Source organism: Saccostrea echinata, unplaced genomic scaffold, assembly GCF_033153115.1.
Source record: "Saccostrea echinata isolate AGI-Se365-2 ecotype Australia unplaced genomic scaffold, CSIRO_AGI_Sech_v1 ptg000038l, whole genome shotgun sequence".
NCBI classification, from domain to species: domain Eukaryota; kingdom Metazoa; phylum Mollusca; class Bivalvia; order Ostreida; family Ostreidae; genus Saccostrea; species Saccostrea echinata.
In genome coordinates this window covers 1,193,053-1,201,920 of record NW_026889787.1, presented here as the reverse complement: position 1 = coordinate 1,201,920, position 8,868 = coordinate 1,193,053, and the positions used below count along the sequence as shown (strand labels likewise).

The 8,868-nt window shown below is 34.7% G+C and overlaps 1 pseudogene; it reads left to right on the top strand.

Moving 5' to 3' along the window:
- The first annotated feature begins 3,849 nt into the window (after positions 1-3,849).
- LOC133200326 (uncharacterized) lies at positions 3,850-7,557 on the top strand (annotated as a pseudogene).
- The last annotated feature ends 1,311 nt before the right edge of the window (positions 7,558-8,868 follow it).

The following is an 8,868-nucleotide window of genomic DNA, read 5'->3' as shown; positions in this document are numbered from 1 at the left end:
CGGGAAACCTCTAAAAGAAACTTTGAAATCCTGCATGGAGGAACCAGGAAATATATCAAAATTAGCCGTGTATTTGTATATACATGCAAAAGATATTTTTTGAGTGGGAGAGACGATGGATGGTTTGCGAACAAACAGATTAATAAAAAAAACAGTTAATAAAAAATCATATCAAAAGAGTTAGTACTTAACGTCATGAAATGTGATGTGCGCTTCACTGTTGTGGAACTTGTGAAAGCAAAGTTACGAGTTAAAGAATTTGAAAACACTGACAAACTAAATTAAGCTACTCGACCAATTGTTAGCAAACTAGGTTTCAAGCGTTATGGATACGTTTTTATGAATGGGTAAGACACTATAAACCGTGTGTAAAATGAAAAGGCGGAGTAATTTTGAGAAATTCTTGACATTGTTTTTGACGTTACAATGATGTTAAGCGTGCTTCGTGATGACAAAACATGTTCTTTTTAAACTGAGTAACATGAGTTTCATTTAATCAAATAGAATGAAATTTCACACATCGCCAAAATAAATGTTTGTATATATGGAAATATAATGATCTTAAATCTTGTTAAAATAAGATGATGATGAGGGACACTGTCTACGTATTTTTTGAATGCCCCTCGTACATGAGAAGAAGAAAACACTTGCCGCGGTCCTCAACTCGACATTCAGATATATCGAAGACGTTTTATTAATTAACAATAGTTATTTTCATTCTTATGTGGACTCGATATATCCCAGTCAACCTGAGACAAAAGACACCCCAGAGTCTGCTACACCTGTTTCATATTTGGATGTTTTACTGACTATAGACGACAAAGGCCAACAAACAACTAAATTGTATGACAAACGAGATGACTTCGGATGACATCGTCAACTTTCCCAATTTATATGTAGAAATATTCCGTTTTCACCTGCAAATGCTGTTAATGTCTCCAAACTTATTCCCTACTCAAGAGCATGTTCTGATTACGACCATAAAAAATACCACAGTGTCTCACACATCTGTTTCATATCTGGATATTTTACTAGGAAAAGACGTATTCTTACAACAAAACCTAATGATAAACGTGATGACTTAAACTTTTCTACTTTCAACCTCCCTTCATTATGTAGCAATATACCCTTATCACCTGCATATGGGTTTTATGTCTTCCAGTTGATTCCATACACAAGAGCATCTTCTACGTACTTACAATATCTTAAACGAGTAAGCTACTGACAAACAAGTTGATGAAACAAGAATATCAACAGTCTCGTTAAAAGTTATTAAACTTCTCTGTTCGATACAATGACTTTGTCAGCAAATACAATCTATCATTAAGTCGAATGCTGACTGGCGTTTTTCATACTAATTGTTTTTGTATTAGATTTGTATTGTTTGCAGATTTTTGAGATCGATCGCTTTTCATTATCTTCATCTTTTTCATTAAAATATTTTCAAGAACCAGTGGGGAAAAACATTCAGAAAAAAAAGGGAGTAGTTTCATTTTTTGGTGAGATCATGCCCCCGCAGGTAGGGAAAAATGAAAAAGGATCTGAAGTGTACATTAGAATATGTTAAAAAAAATCTGTGAATTTGTTTTTAAGAAATACAGGGTTAAAATTAATCACATGAATACTTAAGGGTCCTCAGATTGTGCAAAATTCAAGTTCGTATGAATTATGATCTCCAGGTATAGGTTATATTCAGAACAGAAAGGCCATGATTAGAGGTGTAAATATGCTAGCAGCCTCGGGTACTGTAAAATTAACCAACCCACCCACTTTTTCGGTAAAATGAAAACACAGTAAGTAATCAAAATTTGACAAGGAAATATGATTGAAAAAAAAAAAATCATGACAAGAAGAGCAGGCACATGATCCATAAAACATTGATATTCAAGTATATTCTTGCAGTGCAGATTAACTCTTGTTACAATCAATCCCCCTTGTATTGAAGAATATATTTTTTACCTGAATTATTATTTCATTGAACTGAATTTACTATATAGTGGAGCTAATAGCTGAAAAACTAGTTCATTTGGTCAAATAAGCACCAATTTTGGCATGAAGGTTACTTGTCTAGTACCTAAATAGGAAATATGGTTGGACTTTCACGTTTTGACCATTTGCAACATGGCCGCCATGATTTTCAAAATGGCGTTATCTCTTATATTGCATATTTCGAATTTTCATTTTTTTTTGTCAAACATTTTATAAATCTTTGAAATATTCAATCAAAATTTGGTCAAACCAAAATAAATAAAGTATTATTACACGTAAATATCCAGTGAGCATGCGCTAAAGTACAGGTTATTACTGTTTTATGGTACTCATAAGACTAAATCTTAAGAGGCCGTGTCAGTAACCATTGAGTATTGTATATAAAATGAGTGGAATGTGAAAAAATTATTTTGCTTTAATATTTGGGTGCATGGAAGCATAGATGAATGTCCTTTCAAACATGAGTTATTTGGGTCACATGTTTCTTGTTACCATAGCAACGGCGATTTAAATGCTTGAAAAGTGTGAAATTTGATTATTGATAACCCTGTCAAAATTAATTACAGAATTAAACTATGTTTTTCTTAATTTCAATATATAAGGCAGATTTAATTTTTCCCATATTTATTTTAAAGCATTGGGGCCTACTTTGCTTTGTTTCTACCAAATTCTGTAAAATCAGCATAATTTTTATAAATATTTTATGCAAAAACGCAACCAAACTCCATCATAATCATACATGCAATAGAAACTACGAGCTTTAAAGTTATAAATCCAAGAATAAAAAATGGTAGTTGGATACTCTACAGCAAATAATTTGATTTAGAAAGTATCATAAATATGAAAGCGCGTAAGCAGATTATCTCCCCTTTGTGGAACTCTCTTGCTGATGACTAACACAAAGTTGGAGTTGCAGCAGAAGTCGAAGAAGAAAAACACCATGTAAGCAGGTTTTGTGCGGTTACAGAGGACATGACTGCATCAAACGATTGTAGGTGACTGAAAAGTATTATTTATAGTCCGAAATATCTGACGTTTTCCTGGCTTTCTTACTATTTTTATATTTTATGTGCAAGGACAACGTCAGAACCGGCGCCTTTACGAAAACTGGGAATTCCCCGCCTCCAACCAGAGGCGGCATTCTCGGGTTCATTTTCGATACTTATGCAAAGCGAATGAAATGTCAAACTCACAATTTATCAATAGTACAATGCTTCTATAATCTCGGTGGAGATTCGGCTGGGCTAGATATTTGGTCTGACGCCCACCAAATCTCGGGACAGTCCTTCATAATTCATGTCTAGGAATTCAGCCCCAACTTCAGCCGGCTATATCAAGAATTATTCACCTAGGCGACACTGTCGTTCGCTTCAATTAAGTCATTTAGTTGTTTAATTAACTCTCTGTCACTATTACTTTCACATTGCTTACCGTCTAGGCATATAAATCCCACCATAAAAACATTCGCTAAAATCTCCGTTCAAAATATGGCTCCCCTGACGTAATTGTTTATCTCCTCGCACTAAAGAGTTCCTACAGTCTGTTTTCTTTTATGTGATACTGAACCTTTACTGTGGATTTTAAGTATTTTTGATAGAAATGAAAACAGACCATAGAGGAACTCTTTAGTGCGAGGAGATAAACAATTACGTCAGGGGAGCCATATTTTGAACGGATATTTCAGTGAATGTTTTTATGTTGGGATTTACATGCCTAGACGGTAAGCAAGGTAGAAATAATAGTGACAGAGAGTTAATTAAACTACTAAATGACTTAATTGAAGAGAACGGCAGTGTCGCCTAGGTGAATAATTCTTGATATAGTCGACCGAAGTTGGGGCTGAATCTCCAGACATGAATTATGAAGGACTGTCCCGAGATTCGGTGGGCGTCAGACCAAATATCTAGCCCAGCCGAATCTCCACCGAGATTAAATGCTTCTAGTACTCACCAACATCGTTTTTATGGTTTGTTTATAAAATATATAATCCGATGGAAACATTTTATCTGACTTTCGAGATTTGTTTTCATTTCGTGCATTTACACATTTTTAAATTTTTTTTTCAAGTCCTGTATCGAAATGATGAGTGATGTTTTCTTTTCATCGATATTGTCGAGTACTAGAAGCATTGTGCCATTGATAAATTGTGACAACGGCATTTAATTCGGTTCCCAGGTATGGAAAATCAACTCTGACTGGAGACGGCGAAATTTCCAGTTTTTGTAATTGCGCTGGTTCTGACGTTTTCCCGGCACATAAAATATCAAAAAGCCTGGAAAACGCCAGATATTTCGGACTATATTATTTAGAGCATATTCATTAATCACTGATAAGATTTCCACTCCTGTATGTCTGTCATAATGTTACTGTTCTATTGACAAGTAATATATCAAACAATATTTCATAAAATTCATAGTCATACCCGGTATACCTCATTACCTGTACAGTATAGCATTCATTTGCATTCGACAACAGCAGTCTGTTATTCCAGATCCAGTACACCAAAATATGATGTTAAGATATCAGCACCACAACAAGTTGACAAAACTTTAGGTGGCTAATATCGAATCGAAAAGGGGGAGGGCAACTAGGATAACAGACTCAACTCTGGTTTCAAAATTTGCTCCTGACCCTAAAAGTGGGAGGGGAGGAGAACCAGGATTTATAAGTATTTACTATAGGAAATTTTGACTTCCCAAGAACGTGGGGGGGGTGCTATTCCTCCTACGCCCTTGATCAGGTTGGGCACAATTGCTGAATACGAGACTATTCCGCAAATGTGAGACTGTGTCTGTTTTGCAAGATGAATTTCAGCCATATTTGTCAGTTTTTCAAGTACTAAAAAAATAAATTTCCTAATTTTGATCTCAAAGTTAAAAGGGTTCATGTTTATGATATAATATTTACATTTGCAAATGTTTTCTTTTGTATAGCACTATTAAGAGTAACACGTATCTATATCCCTATAAACACGGTACCTCGCGTCATAAACATTCGACATAATTTCTCAGTGACATCATAAAAGGTCGACGCACAATCAATGGATCAAATACGTGCCGTTGAGTTTGAAAAATAAAATATTTCACGCGTTAAATATTGTAATCAGGAAAATATAAAATATGAATAAGTCATAAATGTAAATATAAGTAATAATGTGAACAACCTGTATTTATATCCCGATAGATGTTTAAAATTGTTACATTATTTCTTAACTAAACAATGTTTACAAAAGAAGAACATTTGTAAATTTGCCGTTTTCGAGATTATAGCTGCAGAACATGTGCAGCTATAATCGCGAAAACTGTACATGAAATGCATGAATGCTTTTTGTAAACATTTTTCAGTATGTCCTAAAGATGAGCCTTTATAACTTAGAGAACAAAACTCGGACATTTAATTTTTTATTATAAAGCAGACAAATTTTCTTGAAATTCATCTTGCAAAACAGTGACAGCCTCGCATTTGGGATACTCTCGCATTTGTGGTGTTGTGCCCAACCTGTTGATTGGTTTCAAACAGTACAAGTAGATAGACCGTGCCGAGATCTATTAAATGGCATGTTCACTTCTGACCTTGACCTAGATATTTGACCTTGAACTTCTGAATTTTACAGTTAGCTCTTTTGTGAGAAAACCATAAGGTAAATTAGTTTCAATTATCACATGTAAATAGACCATGATGAAATCTACTGAATGGCATGTTCAAATCTGATGTAAACCTTGGTATTTGATCTTTACCTTGAAATTCTGAATTATATGTTCAGGTAATTCTTCACTTCAACTAAAGCTTCACCATGGGCTATATCATCTTTGGTGGTTTTTTGTCACACATTCATCATGGGTGATGAGAGGAAGACATCGGTACATTTTGAGGTCAAAGATCAAGCCTCAAATCACAATTAGACCTTGTCAAAAACCACATTCCACGAAAACTATACTTTGTTCTATCAGAAATTTTCCAATGGAGCCCTTCATGACTTTTAATATCAGTGTTTTAGTTCACCGAATTTTCTTAAAAAATTTTTCAACGGATTTTCAATTCAAATTTTGTAAAAATAGTTGATCTTCATCATAGTTTTGTATTGTTTTCTAGGTGTGACTCAGTTTGTGTGCAGTTTTGGATCATCATCAACTTCTGGATGTGGACTGATTGATTACAAGAAGACTTGGCCCGAAAAAATATTACCCTTGACCTGCTGCCAAAATTCTGTAGATTCACATCTACAGAAGCTTTCCATCAATCGCAGAAGTATACAAAATGAATGTGACTTTAAAGACGAGGGTAGGCCTTTTTAATGAGGAAGATGAAACACTTACCATCTGCCCAAAACACAGGTATTACACTATACATTTGTATACGTTACATGTATTATGTATGTAATTTCTGGTAAATATACAAGCTTCTTGAGCATGCAATATATATTGTATTCTCAAACACTTGTTTATTTTATTTTGATATGTTGCCCTACATCAACATTATAATGATTTTTGCCTTTATAAAATGTCATATACACAAGTGCATTCCAGATTGCTTGTGTTATTTATTTTTAAACTGTTCTTGAACTATAGATACATTCTTGGGGTTGGGTGGAGATCAAGCAAGATGTGTTCCTTAGGATGGAAATGTGCCAAAAAGAGCCGGAGCAATTCAAAAGGAACCATTACAAAAGAACAATCATTCTTTCTCAAGAAACATCATGATGTCCTTGTACAAATTGGTTCAGGTTTGCTGATGTTTTTCTTTTCAGTATAACTACACTATAATGCATTTTTATTATGCCTGCTGTTAGCCAGCAGAAGCATGTAGGGATCACTTTGTCTCAATGCTTGAGCATGTGTTTAGCAGGGGCATTCGTGTTCTCAAACACATATTTTGGTAAGAAAGGGATTTTATTGCAATCACCTTGTCTCTCTGTTCCTTTGTCTGACAGACAAGTACATGCAAATATGTTGTATTGTGTATCTTGAAGCAAATTATCAGTTTGTATGTCTGTTTTGGTAAAATATTATTTTCCATCATGTCTTTTGTTTGAAAGTAAGTAAATGTATTTCCTGGACTGTGCTGATGCAGAAAGAAGGGAGGCTCTGCTTCATTAATTTTTGTGCATGCATTCAAAATTTTTGCATTTTCATAATTTTTGCAGGAGTATGCACCAACTGCAGGAAAGAACTGGTACAAAAAATGGTAACAGCTTCTGCAGAAATGGAACAAGAAGAAAGTACAAAATGTAATGTAAGTGGTGACAACAAAGAGTGTAATATTTACACGAAACCAGGATATCCTTGTAATTTCTTTTTTCTCCAAAACAATGGCACTTTTGTGTCTTCTGCAAAGCATAGCAAACTTAGTGATAATTTTGTAAGGTGTCTGTCTATCAGTCTATCTGTCTGTCATACTGTAGATATCACAACCCATAACTTTTGAATAAAGTGTGATTGGATACTTATATTCAATTGTGTGTTGTTTGTGACAAGACCTTTCTGCAGTTACAAAATGGAGATATGATGTTCTTTTTTAAAAGATAACATTGACCATAACTTTTACATGGGAAGTGATACAGGGAGTTGATATTTCACATATTGATTTCTTGTGATAATATCTTTTGCTGGTCAAGGTAAATATTAGAGTCAATAGGAATGCAGGTGACACATGTACCTTAAACACTGTAGTTATTTCACGTCAACAAAGTTGAGAAGAACTAAGTTGGAGTATCCCCTTTGTCCAGTTTAATGTCTTGTATCATATCTCAGCCACTATATGCTATAGGGTCAAGTAAGTTTGTAAACAGGTGTAAAATATTTTCCGAAGAATCATGATGATAATGAGTTGCAATGTGAACTACCAAATGACCATGAAGTACAAGCAGATCCAATGGATATGGAACAAATAAAGGTTTGTGTTGAAATTTTTACATGTACTGAATTATTATGCCCAAAGAGCAGGGGCATATTTTTGTTTGTCCTGTCTGTGTATCTGTTGTCAACTTTTACCTTTGCCATGACTTTTGAACTGTGAGAGATAGAGACTTCATATTTGGTATGCATACTCCACTAATGAAGCTCTTTCAAATGACACCAAGGTCAGTGACCTTGAGACCTTGACCTTTATGCTAAAACTAGCTTTTCTAAATTTGTTGCTGCTGGGGGCATACTGTTTCACAAACTTATCTTGCTTTAAATTACTTTTAGCATCAGCTTGTTTATTATAAAGTATCAGCCATGTAGGGTCATGTAAATTTGTAAACAGATATGAAATACTTTCAGGAGAATCATGATGATGATGAGTTGCAATGTGAACTACCAAATGACCATGAAGTACAAGCAGATCCAATGGATATGGAACAAATAAAGGTTTGTACTGAATTTTTTACATGTACTGAGTTGTTTAAAATTACTTTAAGCATTAGCTTGTTCATAAGAGCCCCGACTCAAAGATGCCGGAGCCCTATAGTAATCACTTTGTTCATCCATTTCTTTGTCATGCGATAACTCAAGTGCTATTTGTCCTGGAAACTTCAGACTTGAAAGGATTGTGACGCGATATCTCAAAAGCCATTTGACCTATGAACTTCATATTTTATAGACAGACAAGAGGCCTAAAATGGGCCTATATTGCTCACCTGAGCTTGAGTCAAAGGTTGTGAAGGACCATGATATCATGAGGCACATTCATGTCATGTATGAAGCTGTTCTTTTGAGGCAGGTAGGAAATACATTTCAGACAAGAAAATTTCATTGAAGTCTACTGTGACCTTGGCATCAAAGTCTGACCTTGGGTTAGGGTCATGGCACACCACCTTATCATGAGGAGCATTGTATGCCAAGTATGAAGCTGTTCCATGAGGCATATAGAAATACAGACCTGACAAGAAAACTTCAT